Source organism: Dermacentor albipictus, chromosome 4 (genome assembly GCF_038994185.2).
Source record: "Dermacentor albipictus isolate Rhodes 1998 colony chromosome 4, USDA_Dalb.pri_finalv2, whole genome shotgun sequence".
Classification (NCBI taxonomy): domain Eukaryota; kingdom Metazoa; phylum Arthropoda; class Arachnida; order Ixodida; family Ixodidae; genus Dermacentor; species Dermacentor albipictus.
The window spans coordinates 100,405,391-100,429,049 of NC_091824.1; positions in this window are offsets into that span (position 1 = coordinate 100,405,391).

Consider the following 23,659-nt stretch of genomic DNA (forward strand, 5'->3'; position numbering starts at 1 on the left):
CAGGTGTAAGTGCCAAGCCGAGCCAACAGCTCTGCGTACATATCTGCCACCGTAAAGAAACGTGATAAAGAAACGTATATGGCTCTGACTAAAGGCCTGTGAAATTGCACAGAAACGATGCGCGCACTAATTGCCTAATCTACGTTGAGAGAATTACGTCATGTTGCTAAATAAAACTTCTTTTAGTCTGCAACGACGTTAGGGTATTATTTGCATGGAAAGAGCGCTCCTGTCAAAGCCTCAGCTAATAAATATTATCACTAAGTGCAAAATTTTGAACTGGAGAAAATTATTTATGTCGTCTAATTACAACTCTGAATGCACGTCAGCACGGCTGTGGTAGTTGAAAGTGAGAAATATGCAAATAATAATTTACCTTGACTTCGAAAGTGTGGTTAAGCGTGAGACCCGTAAGTGTGTTCATGATGCCGCAGGTTTAAGAGCTTACCATAAGGCTTTCAATGCATCCCTCTGTTTCTTCGGCAACTACTTTGGGTGTGCGGGTGAAGTCTTCACCAACTCAATGTCTGCGTCATCGCCGTACCTGTTTTCGATAGGGAGTTTTAGCAAGTCTGTAACACCTTACACTGCATGGAATTAGGAGTGTTGGAATAGCAAACTTCTTCAATCAAATTGAGTGTGAGTATTCAAGCAAGCTAACCTTCCTACATCGGATAATTTTCTCCTTCTAGACAACGCAAATTTAGAGTTTCTAATAAGTCCATTTGATAAAAGAATTTAACGCATGCATCCAATGCTGTCCGCAAATGGAAGCCCGTTTCATTAGGAAGATTGCAAAAAAAAACTGTTTTTAGTTCTGGGCACGCAATGACAATGACAGCGTTGGAACAAAGTTACCTAATGTCACCAGGTGCACTCAGTGTAGGGCTTATTAGAAGATAACATTATAGTACTTCAGCGCCGCGCATAATTTAAAGGAATACAGATACAGTGATAGATCTCAAATTTCTTTGCCCTCAGTGAGGACAACCAATTTTTATGCCAGCCATCCAAAAGCAAGGCATTCATCTTGAAGGCCTGGAACATATTGAGCAGAGGCTGTCTGCCCTGTGTGTTCGCTTAGATAGTGGTGCCTCTGCTCAATAACGGTGGCTCTCTAACAAAATCATTTAAAATAGTCTCCACTTGCATCAATCGTTAACGATCGAGGGTAATAAGTTTTGTTGTCTCTTATATTCAAAGAGCCACGAATATTTAACAACTTCAAATATACGTCAAGCGAATATAGATAAGGTAGCAAAAACAACGTTATTTGTATTCAAAATTCCGAATATTCGCACTCCCCGAGGGGGATTTTCAGGTTACCAGATAAGTGCAATCGTGTAGCTACACTGACCGAGACATCCTACGATACTTTGTCGAATTGCTTTGTCCAACGCCTTGTCCAACTATTACACAACGCATTAGCGACGTTTTAAACAGAAGACAGGCTCCAGTCTGGAGCATCCATCGTTCGACCTCTATTAACCACTCAGATTCGTTTTTGTGTGAAACCAGTGCTCTCGTTGAAAGAAACAAAATGAATGACGAAACTGTTAGTGATTATGTTACTCCCGATGATTTGCACCAGCAGATAAGTAAAACAGGTTTGGTCACTGAAGTAATAATGGCTGTATCCTCTCTGGTTTAAGTCTGGCTACAGGATGGCGCCACTAACGCGGCTCCTCACATCTACGTCTCCAATGGCCCGGCATTCCATTAACGATCGTACCTATACAAACAGGCTATACTTTCTACAGGTGATATGCTGTATCTTTCAGTATTTTAACCAATGTAATTAGGGCCCCAGTTGTAAATCAGCCACATGCCACATAGGTGCCTTGACTTGGCCCACACAGTCCAAACACTTTTTTCTTTTTAACATCGACATTGTCATCTGCATTAGCTCATCTGCGTTATGAGTATGTTGTTTCAGCTAGCTTTATACAGGGCGTCGACTCAGGTCAATGCACTAGCATAGTTAAATACAGCTAGCACGATCGTGGAAAGCTCCTGAATAATTGAACACCATGCTGGCTTAGATACCTGCCGCTCATTTCCAGCATGGCTGATGTGGCTGTGAACATGACTCCAATATATTACGTGGCGTCACGTCATCTTCTATTACTTTGTTAAACGAGCACCTGTCTCAAAACTAAACTGTTGCAAGTATGACTATATCTCCCTGTACCATCGTAGGTGGAGCCACCGACTTGATCTTCGGAAGCCTTCGGCTTGGCTCCCCAAGATCTCAGTCCGTCAGGGCTCAAATAAAGTTCTTGTCATGTCATGTCATACGACTACAACATCAACTAGCGACACAATTACATCATTATCCGCATATCCAGCGACGCATCATTCTAGGCCTTCTGTCGAAGGATACTGCCCCTCAAAACGTGGCAGAGTATAGCATAAGCTGATTCATTCCGTTACTTAATGAGTCTGAAAAGGGTTTTCCTTTTTCATGCTCTTTTCACTAACAGTACTCAACCAGCTCATCCATTTTCGGAAATGATCGCGATCACAAACCGCTAAGATAAAGAGATATGTGTTCGTAACCTGAATTGCTCAGGAAACAAACAACACGATAATAAAACACTATTTGCTTGCAAACGGCAGCCTGCCTGCGCTTTCGTAACTCGTATACGTTCTTCGGCTGAAGCGCACACAACGCTTTCAACCAGCGAGATCAAAGTGCAGCCGCTTGCGTTCACGTCCATGCAGGCATGCTCAGTGAGGCATTCAGAGCTAGAAGCACTTCGCAAGACTTGCGCTAAAAGATTTATCAATGTCGCTGCAACCTTCTAAAACATTCATACCGGATACGTGAAGCATAAACAGGGCGCAGCAGTACAGCTCACGTGAAACACATGACGCAGGCAAACGTAACATTGAGCTCGTCAAGATGTTTGATGTGAGTGGAGTGTAGTTGCGTTGTTCAGGCTTTTCATTTGGTTGCATATAATCACGCAAGGCAAACTCGGCGGGGACTGTTTCAGTGTGGTCGGGCATAGCAGAGGTTATCACTAAACCCAAGAACTGTTATTGCAACCCGAGGATTAAGGGCTTTGAAGCCAAACAATATTTATGAGGTTCCGGAACAGCAAAGAAACAAAAATAGTGTTCCTGATGAATAGATGGGGTGACTTGTCTTACAGATAACGGGACGCAGATTAAAGCGACCCATTGACGATCTAGAGTCTCTCTGAGCTTGTGCACTATGATTTTTTGTATTTGCAAGTTTCTTGCATGTTATCTTTTACTTTGGAAAACGGGCTTACTTATATTTTAGGGTAATTGGTGATGTAATCCTGTATTTGACACTTTGAACATCCTTTAGTAAAAAAGGCTACGTTGTGTTGGAAGCCGCACAGTCGCGTGATTAGTCAGATGAACTGTTCCTTTGTCGCTGTGCCCGAGTGGTTTACGTAAATCACAGAACACATGAGCAGGTGATATCTGAAATTAGAAAATACGCCGCCATACTCGGGAAACAGGGCATAACATAATCTTTCAGTGGATTCCTGCTAAGTGTGGCGTAGTGTGGAACGACATTGCTGACAGGGCTGCCCGGTCTGGCAATGAAGACACCCAGATGCGTCCGTTATCTTTGAGGAAAACGTACGCAGTCAGCAAACTTCGTCTTCTTGCACGCAAGACGACGGAAGATTTCTCGAGTTCTCCAAGTGCTTTTAATCGCCAACCGCATAAGCTGAACCCGTTGCAATGGCTACAACTGCCATCTAACGTTCTCAGTTATTTTTTTCGTGGTTGTGTGACGGCGATTCTGGGAATATAGCACTTCTCTTTCCACTTCTTCCTTCGCTCTGCAGGCTGGCAACTTCTTGGATCGAATAAACAAGATTGCTGTATTTTCAGCATGAACTAATTCCTCAGAGTGGTGATCAAGCTAGGTTAGGGCGGGCGTGTTTTTCGTCTCGAATTTCGGACATATTGGAATAGTAACTTCACAATATTTGTATATAATACTCATTACCGGGTTAGAGCACAAACAAATATGATTCAGCGGATAAGCATTTTCTCGAGCGTCACTTTTCTTATCACACGTGTTCTGACATGTAGTATAAGGACGGAATTAGCTTAAAACGTGGAAGCCTGTTTTATTCAAATGGTGCAGGTAGTTGCTCATAAAATATTGTGTCCATTATTATTCGCACTAAAATATTCTTCAAGAATCTGTCAAGAATATATAAAGATAAGGAACAACTGTCTGAACCCGTAATGTTTCGAAATAGCATGAAAGCAACAAAAATTGTTAATGTTAATGAAGGGTAAAATATATGACGCTTGTCTTTCCTTCAATCGAGAACATAGAGAACAGATAAAAGCCTTCTGCAAAAGATGTTATCAGTTTTTTATAAGTGCTACATTCTAGTATATTCATATGTTCGGTAGGCTGTGAAAATAGAAAATGAAGTTACTTTGGAAATATGCAGTCATATTGCTCGCCCTTGAAGTTTGCATCATTTGCACAGCTGCTTCTCACCGTGATGTTTCAGTCCTGCTTCACAGTGCCGATTCCAATTACTGTTTCATGGCGATCTTTGAAGACTAAACTGCAGCCACTCTCTTCATTTATTGATGTTCTTCTCCTCTGTCATGTAACGTATTGATGTGGTTTGACTGGTGCCCCAATAAACCGGATCGGGCTGCAACCCGGTTCATTCGTCCTTTCAGACTGCTATATTTAACATTATATAATGATTCACCATTCCTCTCTGTAACGCCATCAGATATTGAGAGTATTTTAAATAAAGAAATAAGTAAAAACTACAAAGTTCATTAAGCTGTTAGGTGTTGCAGACAGAGCAGGTCTCGGATTCGCCCATTCCAACATCTGAGGCCACATCGATTGCCTCGATTTCAAGAATGAATCAAAATATTGTAACCACGGAGTCCAGGCTTTATTCGTGATATCAGAAACGTTTTCCAGCACTCTTCCTCTCGTTGCCTTTTCGTTGCATGCGTGATTCGCGTGGTTGAGCGCACCTGTAGTTGACTTTCTGAATATGCCCAATGTTTATGATTCTTGCACATATTGTGCACTCTGCGGAAGGAAAATGGACTGTGATACTCGGCTAACCACCGCCATATAAAGAATATCTTATTTTGAAAGAACGAAGACAAAAACAAGCCGAAAAGACAGCGAAAAAAAAAACACGAGGAAAGCGAAAGCGTTGCGGAAATTCCTTTTCTTTTTTTTTCCTTCTTCATCTGCAGCAGGACAGAGCTGCTCCCCGCTTAGACGAAGACAAATGATTCACTTGAAACGGGTGTATACGAGCTACAGGCAAGGCGTATGGGCAGGCGATGCTAGATGGTACTTCTCCAGCGTGCCGCCCTCATCGGCTGGCTTTCCCGCACTCAGCCTTCCGCCGCTCAAGGAGGGGCGGCGCCCGCACAACGAACTTCCGTCGCGACCAGAACCAATCTTTTGCGGTCAAGGCGCCGACCTGAAAGAAGCAACGTGAGCAACCAAAAAAAAAAACGCAAGAGGCATGGACAGTAGCAGCGGTAGCGAGGGTTTGCCGAGGCGATCTTGAGATCGTGTTCGGACTTCGCACTCTCGTGAGCATTCAGTGTCGTTTATCTTATCGCCGTCGCGCTTTCAGAATTCGCACACACATTCACAAAAAAAAACCACATGTATAAAACTAAATCCCAAGGTGGGTGCACATGTGGCGAAGCCACAAAGGCACACGCCCGGACAAAAATCATAAAGAACTTGAGAAAGAGAGAGAGAAATTTGGAGGGTGGAGGTGAAGAAAAATTGAGACTGCGCCCCTGTGGGGCCATATGCTACAGGAGGAAGCGAAACCGCTACCCATTCATTCCTCTCTTGTCGCTTTCCTTTCACTTGCATTTATCCACTTTACTTATCTTTTCGCCTTTTTAGCTTTTGTTCGTTCCTATATTGCACACGTGTCTCGCCGTATACCTCCATCGTGGGGGCGAATGAAAAGCGCTACGGGCAACTTTCCGAGCTCCCAGTTGCACAAGAATTTAAGGTTGTCGCCGTTAGACACGGCGATCGTTTCTCATATTTCTCGCTCGCCTTACTCGGTCTTCTCTTCTTTCATTGTTTAGGGTTGATTCTCCGGCCACTGGCTATTCTCATAGCAGTGCGCCTTTTCACCCTACCTCGGTCGAGCCTACGCAGCTGTAACCCATCCGCGTGGAAGGTTATTTTGTATTTGTGCTATTTCTGAGCGGTCCCTGGACAGTCATCTATCTCGCGAAGCCATCGCACCTTCTCCCCAATTCGTGCACTTTCTTGTTCGTTCATTTCTTTCGCTGGTTCAATACCGTAAATTTCGTGTCATATATTCTCGAGGGTTCGGCTGAACATCGCATTCTAATGCTATTTTTTGTTGTTATTGCTGCTGTTTTGCCTTTCAACGCGCCGTTTCTTTCTTTTTAATCCATATTTATGTCGTTTAAAGGAGAGCGAAATGAGATGGGAAAGCAAGTAAAGTTAACCTGAAGAGAGGCTTCTTGTTTGCTACTCTACAGTACCAGAATGACGGGTAGGACAGGCTGGAAGAAAGATGAAAAATATTGTCGAGAATGCGAACGTGCGAAGAAAAAAAAACTAATAGGTCGACAAGGTAAACGTGGGAGTATCGGGGTATTTTTTTTTTAATAGGTTAGTCGGGTATAGGAACTTTAGTAGTTCCCTAACCGACTTCAATTTTGACGACTGCATAAGCGTAAATTCAAGCATTGTCTCGCCCAAGATAGGTTGGTTGCCGGCACATTTTTTGGAACATTCGCTTGTTGTCAAAAGGCGTTAAACATACGCCACCTTCGCCATGAGCGGCGTTGGTTGAAACTCTGAGGCTAACACTCTGGTTAACACGTGTGCAGACGCTCAAAAATCCAATAAAATGGAAATGAGGGTGGCGGCCGCTGCATCTTGCTCGGTAAAGCACCGCACGCGTAAGATCGGAAGACGTGCGTTGGCTTCCGTTTGCGGCACGTTATCTTTTTGTATACTGTTATTTCCCTTTACCTTAATATTATGCGATTGGCATTCTTACCCGAAATTAGCCGCTTTGCGTCTATACATATATCTAGCCTCTTTACGCCACCTTTATGTTGAATAAATAGAACCCTCAAAAATTTTTACGGTGCGCGGCGGATTCGAACCCGAGACACACGGGTTCTTAAAGCACAGCAGCCCGACGCTTCACCGCTGCACGGCGAATGCCCGTGGGTCCAGGGCGTTTTTTTTTTTTTTTTTCGTTAGCAAGCGTCGGCGTGCTATCGACGCAATCTCGGAGGCCATGGAAAAGTAGAGGGACTTGGAGCGCCCACCGCTAGATGGCGAGGCGTGTCCAGAGGAAATGTTTGAGCATACAAAGAGGAACACGTGGCCATGTTGAAAGAGGAACGTTCTGCAATTCTGCCCTTTAAATAAAGAAATGTCGACGTTGGACATTAGCCAGGGATGGGTAGACCGGCTCGTCTTAGGGGCCCAGGTTAAAGCCAGAAATGAGGCAGTGCAAGGAGAGGTGGGTTGGGCTTCTTTTGAAGTCAGAGAAGCGCAAGACAAAATTAGGTTTTACGAAGGACTAAGGAACATGGCTAGAAAGAAATAGCCCACGAAAGTGCACAAATATCTGTACCTCAAAAGCCTGGACATGGAATGGAGGGAGAGGTTAAGAAAGTTGTCAGCCAAGTACAGGGTATGTGAAAGTGTATGTAGAGAGCCATAAGTCAGGAAAAAAATGAGAGGAACAGGTATACCGCCTATTGGAATGAAAGGACGCAAACGAAAAATACCAAGGAGGTTTAAAAACACGGTAAGAAAGAAATTAGGAGGAAAAATCGGTATGATACCCAAACGTACCTTAGGGTTCTTAGCTCGGCTTGCTGGTTTGCGTAAATAACGGCGAAACAACGCAGACGATGGGACGTGGGAAAAACGGACAGGACAATAGTTGATAGTCAGCCCATCGCACTGTCCGTTTTTCTCACGTCCTGTTGTCTGCGCCGTTTTGTCATTATGTAGCTAAAACAGCGCCTTGCTATTTGAGGCGCGAACTGGCTGCCTCGGGCCAAAGACATCTCGGAGAAAATGTGCGCCACAAGATAAGGCATGCGTTTGCTGCAAAAAAAGCCCGGAAACGACTCGGCACATCAAAATGGAATGTCAAAATATTCACCCAGTGAGGCTCGTGCGGCGTTTTGACCTTCCAAAAGCATTGGGATTCAAAGAAAATGGCAGGATTACCTGGTCAGCAGCCGAGATAAGTAAGAGATGTTTAGAGTACTGATGGAAAAGAAAGCATGGAAGAGATTGATAGAACCGAAGTCATTGCAAGTGTAGGTAACGATAGAATATAGTGATAGAGGTTTTAAAAAAAGGTTTTAAATAGGAAAGTTATAGCCAAGATCAGACAGGCAAAAGGCTGTGTAGCTGTAGATCTACTAAAGCCTGAATAAAGTCACCTAGCCCTGCAACGGGCTAGGTGACTACATATATTTTGCTCCGTTTCAGAATAGGTGCTAATAAACGTCATCAAAGCACGAGAGAGCAGCAGCCCAGCTGCAGTCAATTGCTCATCAATGATGCGTTTCGGCATTGGCAATACATTGTGTCACTACGTTGCTTGAGTGCTCATTGCGCTACCGTCCTCCAGTCGTCGTGGGTTCTGTCGGAATTTTTTCTGACCATTTCAATCAAACAAAAAAATCTCCGCCAAAGCACTCTGTACAAATAGTTAACCAGTGAAACTGAAACGTGTGGCCCCGGTGTTTATCACTGGATTAATCCCGATGGTTCATTAAAGGACTGCTTGGTATAGGTTGCCGGATCCTCGGTATGCCACTGCTGCTTGCGCTAGGCTGCTCGAGCTTGTTCCTGAACCCGGGTGGTGTTTTTACAATTGCTAGTAGGTACAGCGAGGCGTGGCGTTTCTTACCGCGCTCGACGTTTCTGCGCAGGCGCGAGTAAGAGCGGGTGCGAGAGAGAAAATATGGGGGTCTTTGCTCCTTGAATGTGTGAGTCTGCCTAGACACAATAGAGGAGGTTTCTTAACGCGCGTTATATCAGTTTGTCCCCTAGGCAAGCCGCCGTTGCAGAGTGCGGTCCAGTTTGTTCACGCTCCACCGCTGGCTGCCCAATGCACGGACGTCCTATTTGGTGATCGCTGTGATTGAAGGAGCAAGGTACCGACTGGTGTTGTACAAGTCGCGGGTCAATTTTTTCATTTTTTACAAGCACTGCTCCAGGAGGGCACATGTAACTGACAAACGGAGGCTTCATGAAAGCGTCTGAGGTTATATTAAAGCAGGCGGCGCAGGATCTCCAGGGCACCCAAGCGGTAGCGGGGGGATCAAAACGGGAAGCAGTGTGGCCCGTGCGTTGGGGCCGCGAAGGCCTAAGTGTTCCAGGGTGTGTTCGCATAAATAATTGGCTGTCCGCGACAATGGGCAGCCGATCTTATTCTCCCCTGGCACACGCAGGCCTCGGCGAGCTCCCACCTACGCACCAGTCCGGGTTTCAGATTTGATGTCCCCGTTGCCGCTTTGGTGTCCTGAAGGCGCCGCCAGTAATGCGAAATAATGACAAGTTGTTTTAATTACTAAAGAAAGCATGATTGAATAAATATAGTTACGTCCAGCCGCCAACTTGCGACGCTAAGTTCAGCACTGCCGCGTCCCGCGACTTCTGCCGGGACGCCTATAGGCACAAACGCATACAATGCGCGCTAAGAAACTCCTCCGTAGTGCCTAGGCAGAGTCGTATCGGTCGTATATTCAAGGAGCGAAAGTCCCCACATGTCCTCTCTCGCACCCGTTCTTACTCGCGCATGCGCGCAAACGTCCGTCGTCTCCGTAAGTTCCCCACTGTGCCTACTAGCAAATGTAAATACGCGCCCGGGCTGCAGCATCGGCACGGCGTAGACGATCTCGTTCTCGGTTCTGGTAGCGGCGTTGCTGATAGAAAGCTGTCTGGTCTTTAGGAGTACGTATGACGCGTGGCTTACCCATTTCGGAGCCGCAGAGAAAATGCTGCGCGCGTGCTCGGCTGTGATGGAGAGCAACGATGTCACTGCTGGTGCAGCTAATCAGGCGCCTCTCTTTATCTTTCTTTTTCACGCATGGGCTTGGGGTTGCGTCCCAGGAGTTTTCGGCGTACAGTAGAAAGATGGACGGAGGGAGTAATCGGCTAGCTTGTGTACCTTCGCTGTAATATATATGTTTTACTACATAATTTAAAAGTGTCACGAAACAATGGGTGCACGCAGAAGTATTAAAGTTATTTGAAATAATTGGCCGTGAATTCATAAAGCAAAACGATATGCTCTCCAGAGCCCTATGTATAAGTGTTAGCAGTAAGTGCTATTGAATATCTGAGTGTTTTTGCTCTGTATGCCACCCGTTTTGTTTCGGACATTAGGTTTCCGGAAACTTGTTTGTGAACCGTACAGCAAGGTTAAACATTTTAACTAGCGGAATTTTTTTTCGCCGTGTTTTCAAGCTGTCAAGTTTTGAGCCTTATCTACAGTTTGCTTTTCTCCATTTTGTATACAAGCGCAGACACTTGAGCTTTCTCTCTATGAGCTGCTATCTTCTCCTCTGCGTTTTGGCCAGAAATACTGCTCTTAGCACAATATAACGTAAGATGAAAAAAGCGCTTAACTTCCCTCCTGCAACCTTTTCAGTGCAATACACTCTGCCTTCTCTAAAAGACGCACTTTATTTAATTTGTGCAAATAAATTAAAGAACAGTATTTTTGTATTTTCGTCAGCACTTTAATTCACCCTGGCATTGTTGCGCGTGAATATTCCATGAAAAGCACTATCACGTTTAGGGAAGAAGAACACGAATGAGGAATTAGTGGCACTCATCACCAGGGAACGCTTCTTGAAGACGAGAACGATAACAAACGACAACAGCAAAAAAGCAGGAGTAAATTACAATACGGCTTACAGAGTGAATTTTATCTGCCTGACTCAAGGACCTCCTTATGCAAGCCCGCGCTTTAAAGCAGGCCGCTTTTGTAGTCGGCTCCCAGGGCGCCAATTAAAAGTGCAAGGAGTGGAGAGGATGCCTAGGCTCGAGTAAAAAATTGTACGGCTAATTCAAGGGGCGCAGCTAGGAGTGGGAAAAAAAAGGAAAAGTTTCAGCATAAGAAATCCTCGCCTCGAAGAACACTACAACGTAGCCGTCACGCTCTTTCAAAGCACGGCAGGCCAGCTTCGTCGCCATTACTCTGTCTTGCTGCCGAGAAAAATCTTGTTACATCAATGCGGCACTTTCGCATGGCCGGTTTGTATGCTCTTCATTTTCGACTTTTGCCGAGGTCTGTGTGGCAGTGAATCCTCAAATAACGCTGTTAATTAGGGAAGCATAAACGGAGAGCAGAGCTTCATGAGGTAGCGTGTGAAGGAGCATTCAGGTAAGTCACCTCAGAGAGATAGGATGAGAGAGATAAAGGAACATACTTTGCCGCCCGGTGAGCGGCAAAAAATTACACGACGTGTTCCAGCTAACGTTAGCCAAGTTATCATTCACCAGCACGGTAATTTCATTACCTGGATGATTAGAAAATATTATCTGAATAAGTTTGCAGTTTGTATTTTGTAGTTGTTTGTAGTTTTTGTAGATTGGGGGGTAGTTTAGCGCTACCCGACCAAAGCTGTTATTGCTTCCTAAAACAAACCTTTTAGCATCCTATGTGCGGCGTAAACATTTTCTGCGTGCTTTTCTGGTGGCACGTGGAACTCTGAAAATTTTGTGCAGCGTGATTACCCGCCCCATGCGCCACGACACTGCAGTGGCCACAGAAATGATTGGAAGAACTAACTTTGAACATCGACAGGACGTTTTACGACGCTTTAGTTTAAACTACTGCGCCCCTCGTAGATGCTTCAGCGCTCGACGGCTTTCTAAGCATGCACTGGCGCATCCGACGGTGCTATGGCTGTGACGGCATGGCAATGGGATGGCAAAGACAGTAAAACGACGACATAGTGACGACGACTGCATGAAGACAATAAGATGAGTTTATGACGACGATAACATATGACGACGACGTCATGAGGAGAATGGGATGACGAAGCTGTAATGAAGACGATGGCATGACCACCGCGACAACATAACGACGATATCCCTACAATTGCACGACGATTACAACGATTACTGTATGCCTACCATGAAATGACGATACTGACATGGCAACGCCAGCGTAATCGTTATTGAATGATGACAGTATGATTACGATGGAACAACGTAGGCGGGATGATGACGATGGCATGACGGCAATGTGATGGTCACGTGTTTACGACGACAAAGGCGGGACGACGAATGAATATCGAGAATCGGATGACCACGGTCGCCCATACAGAGTGGTATGACGACATAAACAGTTGCATATACCTAGCGGCGCACATCCCAGGGGCACTGCACTATTCTCCGGAATCGGCCCATCACCGCGCATAGCGCCAACGGCGCGAAACTAGTAAACAATCTAAGAAAAGCTGACGCTTTAAGAACTCCGGACCACAGCATGCATTGAAGTCTTCATTTTCCATGAAAGTAATGCCCAGTTGCCGTCGACTTTACAGGAGTAATAAATGGGCCTTGGCGTAACATTTATGCAGAAAAACGTTGTGGAGCAGAAAAAACGCACAGTTATTTTTACAGCGAAGCTGTATATGGCTAGCCGATTCGTCCGTCCATCCGTCCGTCCGTCTGTCACTTGCCTTTACGCCGAAAAATCCGGCGCAACTCCATTCACATGCGCTAAAAGAGAAAAAAAATAATAGGGGCGCGTGATTAGCCAAGAACCCCTAGATAGAACAAGGCCTGTTGACTCAGATCCAAACTTGCTACCTCATCTGAATTTTCCATTGACAAGGCTGGCGTGATGAAAGCGGTTACGTCAAAATCACTGTTGCCGACTCGGGAGCATCCCCATTCGATAGTATGGCAGTCAGGCCAGTTAACATGGCGTCATGGATCGGAGTGAAAAATCAGTGTGTTATCTAGGTGGTGTTGGATGAGCTGCGCCAGTAGTGACTTTCTCTCCGGCTCTGAAATGGGTTGGCCAAGCGTCATACGTACTCCTTAGCAGCAGACAGCTTTCGATCAGCAACGCCGCGAGCAGAACCGGGAACGAGCTTGTCTACGTCGTGCCGATGCTGCAGCCCGGGCACAAGAACGGGCTTGTGCAGCTAAGCGCAAGCAGCAACTGCGTGCCGAGGATCCATCAGTCTACTAAGCCGTTGTTTAATGAACCATGGGGATTAACCCAGTGATAAACACCGGGGCCGCACGTTTCAGCTTCGCTAGTTAACCGTCTGTACGGAGTACTTGGGCGGTAATTATTTTTATTCATTATCTCTGTGAAAGCGGCATTTATTGTTACTCTCAAAGTCACACGTCATCAGCTCCCTCGACCACGTCCGGGGCAAGAATAGCTCTTGTTCAATTGAGGCGTTGAATGCCACTGATCGCCTCCATGAGCACGTCATTAAATAACACGCAACTGCTTGATATTGTGTGACCTTCCTGAGAAAAAAAAATTGTATGCTTGCGATATAAGCACCCTATCGCCCTGAGTGCCATTGCGCTTCTCTGCAAGCACTGTCGTTACAAAACGCATTGCTTGAATTTTTTAGCGCTCACGAGAGCATCTCGCCTAGCTATCGCAGGGATAAACATCAGCAACGCTAAGCTATATTTTTTACAATGATAGTCGCAATTTACTGCTGCGACGGCTACCAGTTAGGACGTGATCACCCTCACCGAGCAGAAGCACCTGCCTGTAGCCGTTTTCAACGCTTTCTGTGTGCCTCCATTACCAGAATGATCCTGTGTTGCCCCTGTTTTGTACCTAGAATGGTCGATTCTGTTGTAACCATTAGGCTACCACTTTCTCGTGTAGCATGAAGACGTTACAACTTTACCTGAGCTGCGAGTAAGTAAAGACGTTAGTAATTAAAAGACAAACTTACAGAAAATTAGGTCGTTTAAGCTTGAGACTTATGTTGTAGCGGGCCAGCAGCTTGACCGGTGGTGAACTTTGCCTTAACCAGCTTTACGTTCAAGAGGAGCTCCTTCATGCTGCATATAGCGAAAGCACACCGTCCAAGAGGGACATTACTGCTCTATGTGCGAGTTGCTAAGAGTCATGGCTCCTGCTTCAGGTCATGCAACATCTGAAGCGACACACCTTACAACTACTATCGTAACATCCTCAACTTTCCCTTGAGGTTCACTGTGCAACGTTTGTAATGATTATCATTATTTTATTTTTATTTACAAAATGGTGCTGTCTCTATTTCGGGACATAGCAGAAGGGATACAGATTTAAGTACATACAAGAGAAATGACACTATAAAAGACCAAATCAGAAGGCGACATAATTAGGCAATTGCTCAAAAAAATTCTTCAAATGGCAATGCGCAAAGTGAACCATCTAAGCTGTTCCAGATTTCAGTTGTAAGCAGAAAGAAAGAAAATTTAGAGTAGTCAATATGTGGCCTAAACGGAACGATGCTTAGCGGATGGCTTTGTCTGGTTGAACGTGCGCTCGAAGATACAAAAAAGTAGGGTGCCCGAATGCCGGATCAAAACGATAGCAACATTTATATCTTTGTCAAAAAGGCCAAAACCACTGCAATTGACGAATCCTCGCTGACAAGCCCCTTTAACTGCTTCGTTGAAGTCAACAAATTGGTGACAACATCATTTCGAGGGTTTCACGCCATACGCATAACTCTAGGCCGTGTCACATGGTTTTAAATCATAGCACATTGGCGCTCAAACCAAGACAGTAAGGCCTGCAAATGGCCATGATGTTTCTCGAGCTCCGAGTCAACTTCTTTTTGAAACCTGATCTTAGCTGTACCGCGAAGTGTTTAAGACCGTATCGCAATTGATAGGTAGCGCTCAGGCGGAACAATTGCCGGAAACTTTTGGAAGGCTAGCTCCGCCTGCAGCGCGCAACAGCTCCTTCCCTTCTCTTCCTCCTTCTCGTTCTACACCTGATTTTTTTCACGAAGAGCGACCCTTCTTAAAGATCTCTTGCCGTTATGTTCAGAATTTCTTTTTCCTTTAAATCTTGTGAAACAACACTTTACATTTACTCAGTAAAGCGCAACACATCCCATCACTACATACAGTGCACAGCTTAGTTCTTATTCTCAACACCTCGCTGCATGACAGAGAATAAGTTTAACATATAGGGGCACTTGAGTTGAAGGTGCGGCTAACGCCAATCAATAATTAGCGCTATCGCGAGGATATTCGCGTATTTGCAGCACATGTAACTTCGCGTCAAAGTTAAAGCGTTGTCTGCTAAATAACGAGGTTTAGCGCTCAGAACTCGTATGCTCTTCTTTAGCGTTACATTAGTTGTGAACGCTCTTTCGGTACAGGAACTTACAATCAAAGTTAGGCTACTGAGGAGAGAGGATAATCTGATGCCTAGACCCTCAGGGATCAGGAGTCATCAAGCGACGCTATAAACAGAGCTTTGACGAATGTTTTCATTAACTATTTAAAAGCATTGCAGCAGATTACAGCAAAGAAACCTTCAACGATATATCAAAACTGCTGATGTTTTTAATGTTCCAACATTTAGTTTATAGTTTATTTACTCCCGGTATTTGCCGTCTCGGAGGCTCTCCTAAAATTGAGAAAACTACATAACATTCACTTCTCTAAGTTGTCAATGGTCTGTTCTTTTATATCAAGTAATGCGGTGGCTAGCTTCATTTTATCTCGAAACCCTGTAGCAAAGCATTAAATTAGAGATATGTGTAAGAGATACGCTTAAAACTTCACTGACGGCTTTCAGAGGCTTTACCCTTCGGTCATCTTCACCAGAAGCTCAACTGTCTTTTAACAATAAGATTATGGTCTGTATCTCGCGCTAATCAGTAGCCCCCAAGAACACCGTAGCAGAACCTCGATTTAATACATATTCCGTGCAACAGACTTCTGCATATTTTTGTCAGGACACACCAGCATGAGCAAAATGAGAATTGAACGTATTTAGCAACGTCCGATAACCCACTTTGTTGAAATTCAACTTTTTTTGCCACAGAGCTCTTGCTCATTACCTTGTTGATGGGTTACACGTGAGATTTGAATTTCCCACGATAGCAAAAAAACTTGTCCTAGTAATACTCTTGTCTGGCAGGTTTAATATCAATATTTACATTATTTAGCTCAGATGTGAATGACCTAAAGTCATCTTCCCTTCTGCTTCACATAAACATTTCAAGGAGCTTGTTGCGATATTTAATTCTGTAATAGAGTTCATGCAATATCCAGGGCTTTCTAGTGTTTCTCTTTTTTGAACTTCACAAGTGGAAAACAACTGTTGTATAAGTGCGTGATTGTAGATATAAAAGCCTTGTAAGCAATATTTGCATCAGTTTTCGCAGTCACTTCGTCCCACTGTTAATCAGAGAAACATTCTACAAATTTTTTTGCCTTTTGTTCAGGATAAATTCTTTTTAGGCTTTCACGGCATATTTGAGATGGCCGTTTATGAGGTACATCGGAAAGCACACAGTACTACGGGAGGTCACTGAGGTCACAGATCAGATTCCTGCTCTTATGTATTCAGAACAAAAACTCGTCACACAGAGGTCAAGCGTTTCTGGGTTGTAGGTGTAATGTGATAAGGCACGTCGATAACATTTCAGCATTCAGAAGGAAAAAAAATCCTTAGAACGCGTAAACTCTAGATTGTCTGAGTAAGAATGTACATTAAAGTTGCCCATTAAAAGTGTTTTGTGTTTCAATTCGATACTGAATTCAAATAACTTTTCAGTACATTCTAAAAACTTACACATGAATCCAGATGGTGGACGGTACACAAGCGAAATCAAAGTGTTGATCCACTGAAGGCGAATACATCCATAGCATTCGTTAACATTCTTAAGGTCACCGATTATACTATGCGGCAAACCAGAACCAACACAAATAGCAATTCCGCCACCACGTTACTTCATTCGGTAAACAGATGCATTCATATCCAGAAATAGAAATACATTCATCCTATGATGAAACCATGGTTCGCTAAAGCAAAGTAGGTCAAAGCAATGTTTCAGTCCTGACAGATACAAACTTAGTTCGTCGAATTTATTTTTTCAACTCCCTACAATAAAATAAAGAATGGAAAGTGAACACTGGTTCTTTAATGATGCGACAACACGAGAAAAATGAAATTCTATGTTCCTCATCGCACCTTAGAAAACACAAAGCATGCATTGCTATTCCGTACAGGTATGCCGCTATCATTTCAAAGCTGCAAGAGTGATCAGATCCCCCTCGCCACGTATGACAACCGCATGGTCATCGCTCCTTCTTCGCACCGAAACTTGACCGTTTGAGCGCCAGACACTTGCGTCCTGAATTCTAGGCCCATTCCTTTGCCTCTGATAAAATAGCGTGTAATAGCCATATGATATCTTCACATAAAAACACGTGTAAATGGTCATTTAGTTGCTTCTTATTTGTAAGCCAAGAATTGCAAAGTTCCTGGCGAACAAAACGGATAATGATGTCCCGTGCTTTGCCTCGTTACGCCGGAAGTCTGCATGTGGCCGTAGCGTCACTCTTGTTCCAGAGTGGAAGCTTGATATTTTTGCGCTATATCATTTACTGTTATCATTAAGTATTCGTTATTGCTTTCCAGAACACTGCGTATTTCAATACCTAACACACGTCAACGGCAATCAAGGTTATCCAGATCCAGTTTGATTATGGCCAATTCACTGCTCGAATCAGTCTGATCAAGTTTGTCAACTTTGATAGTTACGAGGTAACTTTTTCCTGCGCCTGTAGCCTCGTCTGAAATTCATCGAATTGATCAGAAAGTTGTCGCACAGACGATTCCAGCTCCTCCAGTTTTGTTGACAGAACCAAAAGGTCATCTAGCTTGGTTGCAATTGCCTGAAGTCGAACTGCTATGTCTTCCTGCGGTGATTGCCGCTCAGTTTCAGCATCCGACCCCTGCGTCACCTCCCGGCACGGCTCGCATTTACATGACTTCTTAGAAATATCGTTCTTAGTAGTAAGTGCTTCTTCCGTCATACCAGAAAGTCAACTAAAGTGAAATTTGAATTTGCTCTAGCAACAAGTCATGTACGTACAAGCCATTGTCGCGGATGGCAGATCGGCACACACAACACCGCAACATTTTTTCAGGCACTAATAACGCTCGTAAGTCTCAAGCAGCCTTCGCAGCAGGGTCCGGTACATCAAAAAGACAACTGATAAGACGAACCACCAACCTGTAAAGTACAGAAGCAGGGATTCAGATTTCCTGTCCGTCTGCCGCCGCCGCTGCTGCCAAGTGACGTTACACGCCTCCTAGTTATTCATAATCACGTTGGTGTCGCTGTTGGTGTTGATGATGCAGGCGATTGCCGGTCCTAGAAAATCATGCAGCAAATGTGGCGAAGGATGTGGTACAAAAGTTCGTTGTTTCACAGAATAAATCGAATAGTCTGACGCAGCAACAGGCCCGGTCGACGTTCACTGTAACACATAGAAGCAGAGATTCAGATTTCCTGTGCGTCTGTCACCGCCACAGCTGTCAAGTCTGCCCACACTACCCTCTAATAGCTTACATGGCAGAGGCTACCCACCCGCCGTGGTTGCTCAGTGGCTATGGTGTTGGGCTGCTGAGCACGAGGTCGCGGGTTAGAATCCCGGCCACGGCGGCCGCATTTCGATGGGGGCGAAATGGGAAAACACCCCTGTACTTAGATTTAGGTGCACGTTAAAGAACTCCAGGTGGTCAAAATTTCCGGAGTCCCCCACTACGGCGTGCCTCATAATCAGAAAGTGGTTTTGGCACGTAAAACCCCATATATTATTAGAGGCTACCAAACTTTACGGTTAAGCTTTCAGCACAAAACAAATATGACAGTTTGAGTAATACTGTGTTGAAACATTGCGTGAAGTTTCTTTGTGTGTGCGTGTGTGCGTGTGTGCGTGTGTGTGTGTGTGTGTGTGTGTGTGTGTGTGTGTGTGTGTGTGTGTGTGTGTGTGTGTGTGTGTGTGTGTGTGTGTGTGTGTGTGTGTGTGTGTGTGTGTGTGTGTGTGCACGCGAATTCAGGGAAGCGAGCATGCGTGGAAAAGGTCAATTTTGACTTCAAGTCACTGGGACAATGGACATTGGCGGACACTGACCACGCGGTGTACGAAAGTTATTTTCTCCACATCTCGGAGTACATTACAGAATCGGGAACGGTGTGATACTGCATCCTCCAATACAGCGCATTTAAGTTCACTTGTTTCTTGAACATAAAAAAAAAGAAAACGCTACTTTATACGCAATCCTATTCGATTCGGAGGGTCGAAATGGCACTGTGATGGACTCGAAAGAGCATCTGGTGCTGAACATCCCGAGAAGTCTAAGAAACAGGCCGAAAGGTAGGCAGAGAGCAAACACAAGGCAAGCTCACGTATTTACACAAAGGGCCACATGGTACGGTGACGGATCACGGGTAAGAAGGAAAAGTGTCGACAGGCGCAGATTTGTCTGGCACCCGGACTCAAAAGCCCGTAGGCCAGCGACCTTTACATTCAGATAGCCATCTCTGAGAAAGGGACAACGCTTTCGTTTCCTTTTTTTTTTCATCAACAGCACCAATCTCAAGGCTCCTAATTGAAAGTTTGCAAAATAATTTCCACTGGCTCTCTTTCTCGCATTTTTTATTGTTCTCATGAAACTATAACACGGGCAAGCTCAGTTAAATGGTAGATACACTACTAATGTGGTACAGTTTTTTTCGGACAGTGTTGCAGTTCTTTTACACTCGCTATATCTTATGTATCGTGCCGTGGGCGCGATTCCTGTTTTTTGTCGGTACTCTGTTTTTGTTTTTGTCCTGCGCTTCTTATTGCTTCTCGCGTGTTTTTCTCTCACATGCGTTTGTTTCGTTCCCAACACAGATCATTTTTGTCCACGCGCTCCCTAATATCATTCGCTTTCACATCGACATCATTTTTCAATAGGAGCGACGGATGAACACTTAAGCGGCAGCGAACCCAGAGCATACATACGAACACGACAAGGTAGACCGAGGACCCTGCTGGTATGCTCAGGTGGATGAGGATAATGGTCGAGACTGAGTGATCGCTGTTTCTCATTCTTCGCGCTAAAGGCTGCAGGCTGCAGTGTGCGCTGTGGGGAAGCCCTTGAACTTGTTTTAGGCCTGCCCTGGCACAAGCTCTTTCCTGCTACAAATTATACATTATTCTCGTTTATCACGTCAAACCAAACTTCTACAGACTTTCGCTCATCAGAAAGGGGAGGGGCTTCTGAATTTTTGGCATTGAACTCACAATTCCAATGTTGTAATAGACAATTGCTGCAAAACCTTCTTCCATTATTCGCTAAAATAAGGAGAGAATTTCTTAATGTGAAGATACACTTAGGAGCAGCTGCTGATAAATCCCCATGGAAGTGCAACGTTTTAAGGACAAATAAACCATGAGCTACAGGTAATAATACCACGATAAAGCAAGAAGCGTCCTTCGGTAGACGTCCAAACTATCGTGCGATCTGCTTCGCAGTTTTTATGAATCCCTCTACTCGAACACTCGCAGCCCACCGTTCCGATTCCCGCTATGTCGAACTGTCGTTATCAGCCACGCTCAAGTAAAGGCCGGGGTCTATTGCAACGATTGTATTCCTATGCTGTTAGATCCCGCGCTTTGTCATTGGTCCGAGCGCCTGTCCATCCACGTTATCGCGGGAACATACCTGACGTTATATGTGGATGATAAGAAAGGAATACAATAGGGTGACACGAATCCTTTCACTGAACCACCATAGGTTGCACTTAGATACATCTCAATTTACAGTGATTGCCTGCTCAGGCTAATTCTCCCACTTATGTGGCCTCTGTAACAGGTATCATCACCATGTTGTCCTAACCATGTTTCTTTGGCAGAACGAGTTACAAAACAGCTTCATTCGGGGCCACACAGTTTTCATTCCGTGGTCCGCACCGCCAGAGCCGTCATGTTGTCCACTGCGTCGTCGTCATCCTGCTATCATTGTCGACGTTGTCGTCATCTCGACTGCCTTTGCTATTATCAATGTTCTCGTCGCCGGCACGATCTTAGGCCTCCCCTGGCGCGAATAAACATGGACATGAACACAGTGATTTGGCCAGCCTCCTAACGTTCTCCACAACGTCGTCCTTGCTTTATTTTCATTCTCAGCAAACAGACGCTTTCCGAGCCAGCTCGTGTGTACATTGAACATCAACACAGCAAGAAAAAACGAACGGCCATAAACGACGAAGCGATGGAGGGGACGCTAAGCCCCGGGCTCAGCCTATTTGTCATAGCATTAGGGACAATATATCCCGGAACACGGGCGGATGCGAGCTGCGAAGCGCGGCTTGTGTGCGATCGCGTACTAGGAGCCCTCGCCCCGCCCTGAGCAAAGCCCATAACTGGAATCACGTCCGCCACCGAAAACACGAGGTCCGGATTTATATTTCCTGGTTTGAGAACCCCCAGGACACAGTCTGTGTCTGGCCTCTGCGCGAATCACGTCGCCCGCTCTGTATCCCGGCGCAACACACGAGTGGTTCGCAACGCCGTCCGTGCAGGCTGGTACACTGGGATAGCCTTGTTACTCTGGCGCAAGGCTTTTCTTTCTCTTCTTTATTCGCGCGCATGAGCACGCGCTCGTAGCAGAGAGAGACATTAGGCTGTGTTGTAGCACAACGGGGAAATACCGCTTCCGCAAGGTGCAAAAGGTACCATGAGCGCGCAATAGCATATATACTGATCATAAATATTATCGCGCGTACATTGTTTCTCTTCTCGACGGTGATCGTTTTCCACGTGATCGCTATCGATATCGAGTTGTTGCTCGACGCAAGAGGCACGACGCGAATGCTGTTGCACAGGCGGGGACGAAATATTATATGTTTGTTCTGGAATGTACTATGATTTTTGTATACATAGCTGACACACTTCACCCTAGACAGGATTTCGACGACCAATGTCTGCGCTCGCAACACTGTTGAGCTTTGAGTGTTGCTTGATTTTCTGGGCCCAAGATCGCCCAATAAGAAGCTGTATTTTTAACTCACCATCTGAGAGTGCTTGATTTGTTCCCCGTCTTGACAACGTGAAAATGTATGCGCGTCGTCGAGCAAAAAAAAAAACATACCTTAAGCGCTTATCAAAGGGCTCATGTTTCTGTTTACCTTTAACAGAGAGTCACAAGATTTGAATGTAGTAGGGCTTACTTATACGTCATTCAGTTGACTTCCATTTTCTGCCTAATATGTGTCTTTAATGTACTAAAAAATTCCCGCATCGTATTTTGAAGTTGTATAATCAGAATTCATCCAGCAGTAGTGAGGCATAATCTGTCACGCAAACTCCCAGCCACCCAAGCGTCGGATGAGTGTTCTAGCGCTCGCAGTAACTAATATCCAGTAACCCAAAGTTCGCTGTTCACTACGTAAGCTGTCGGCTTAACGTGTAAGGATATACGCATTAAAGATACTTAGAACTTAATTACGAAACCCACTCCTCGTGACACGACTCACGACGGGCTTTTTTACTAAAGGTGAAAGAGTACAAGAGCAGGAGTATGATAATTTCGCTCATTCTATAAACTTTTCTTGTTTAGCACCACAATTTAGCAACGGAAGTATCTGTTCGCTTAGTCTACGCAGCCATGGCACAAATGTTACAAATCTTAGCTTGAGACTGAAGTTCCTTTAGTTTGGTACCAATAATGCCTGATTTAATGGTTTTTGTTGTTACGTCCTATTGCGCCATAACCAGAACGCAAAGAACGAACACGGTCGGCTGTCTCCTGATGAAAAGTTATGTTCACAGTAAAAATTTCAGAGAGCCGCTCAGAGCAAGTCACAGTTGCCACCTCTATCGTGCTCGGCGATGGCAGCCCGGCAGCGTACGCATAAAGAACCTGCGACTGAAGGATCAATCTGGGCGATACGAGCTTTCACGACCATTTCAACCAAGAATGCAAGATAGTGCTTTTGCGTGCCATAGTCGTAAGAAAAATTCGGCAAGTGCGATAAGGAGCTATGGCTGCACACTGCAGCAATATGCAGGGTGCTCAAAAAGGTTCTTGCCTTTTTGTGCTGACAGACTTCAATGTATAAAAAAATTATGGGGTTTTACGTGCCAAAACCACTTTCTGATTATGAGGCACGCCGTATTGGAGGACTCCAAAAATTTCGACCACCTGGGGTTCTTTAACGTGCACCTAAACCTAAGTACACGGGTGTTTTCGCATTTCGCCCCCATCGACTTCAATGTATGTATACAGTCGCCTCCAATGTGAGCTACACATGGTGCCCGCGATCGGAGGGACTACCGCGGCGCCGACATACCAATAATTCGCATAGTAAATACCAGTAATTGAAACCGTGTTTCAATTACTGATAGGATAAGTTGTGAAAATGACAAGGACATGTATACGACATGATAGAATGAAAGGCATGTATAGCCTACCTGATTAATTCAAGCAAGCTAGGGAATTATTCGACCCCGCCCCGTTTCAAAGAGGATGTCAGTAAGTCATCATCATCATCATCATCATCATCATCATCATCACCACCACCACCACCACCACCACCACCACCATCACCA